General features: G+C 42.7%; 1 non-coding gene across 1 annotated transcript; it reads left to right on the plus strand.

The window, feature by feature from the left end:
- The first annotated feature begins 597 nt into the window (after window positions 1-597).
- Window positions 598-700, plus strand: LOC116559637. The gene has a single exon (XR_004272543.1). It is a non-coding gene; the product is annotated as a U6 spliceosomal RNA (small nuclear RNA).
- Window positions 701-1176: the final 476 nt, after the last annotated feature.

Raw genomic sequence — 1176 nt, forward strand, 5'->3', positions numbered from 1 at the left:
CTGATTTTACAGGCATGAGCCACCACACCCAGCCAGCTATACGTATCCTGATAAATGATTCTCATCTTATCACATACCCTATTCGTATAATTATAGGTACATGTTCATGTCCAATCCATTCCTCCAAATGTAGCCAGAGCAGTGCTTTTCAAAGGACAAAGGGCAAATGTTGTTCTTTAGCGTCTGGGTGAAGAATAAAATACTTCCTCTAACCTACACTCTTGTCTAGGCTCACCTGACCCCATTTCCCTTCACTCTTGCTGCTTCATCCCCTCTAACCATCTTTCATTTTGTCTCCTGCCATCTGACTTTCATATGGTAACCACACATCTGCCCCTCTCAGCATGGAATCCTTCTGCATGGAAGCCTCCCTAATGAAGTCAAATACTTCTATTTTTATGTCTGATAGGATCATGATCCTTTATGTCATAGAAAGGAGCATGGTTATAATTTTACATTTATATGTGTATCTGTTGGTCAGCATCTACTTCCTGGACTATAAGCTCCATGAGAACAAGAACCATGCCTATTTGACTCCACATGGGATCCCCTGAACTTATCCAATGCTTGGAAAACAACAGTCAAATATATTTCGGAGTGCTCACTTCATAGCACATATACTAAAATGGGAACAATACAGAGATTAGCATGGCCTCTGCACAAGGATGACAACCAAATTTTTGAAACATTCTATATTTTTTCTACCACATGTTCTCACTTATATGTGGGAGCTAAAAAAAAAATTGACCTTATGGAAATAATGAGTAAAACTATCATTACCAGAGGCTAGGGAGGGTACTAGGGAGGTGGTAGGGATAAAGAGGGGTTGGTCAATGGACCCATGTTTCAGTTAGATAGAAAGAATAACATCTAATGTTCAATAACACAATAGAGCAACTACAATTAAAAATAATTTATTGGGCCGGGTGCGGTGGCTCATAACTATGATCCCAGCACTTTGGGAGGCCGAGGCGGGTGGATCACGAGATCAAGAGATCAACACCATCCTGGTCAACATGGTGAAACCCCGTCTCTACTAAAACTACAAAAATTAGCTGGGCATGGTGGTGCATGCCTGTAGTCCCAGCTACTTGGGAGGCTGAGGCCAGAGAATTGCTTGAACCCAGGAGGCGGAGGCTGCAGTGAGCCAAGATCACGCCATTGCACTCCGGCCTG

Source organism: Sapajus apella, unplaced genomic scaffold (genome assembly GCF_009761245.1).
Source record: "Sapajus apella isolate SASKATOON/1434 unplaced genomic scaffold, GSC_monkey_1.0 scaffold23, whole genome shotgun sequence".
NCBI classification, from domain to species: Eukaryota; Metazoa; Chordata; class Mammalia; order Primates; family Cebidae; genus Sapajus; species Sapajus apella.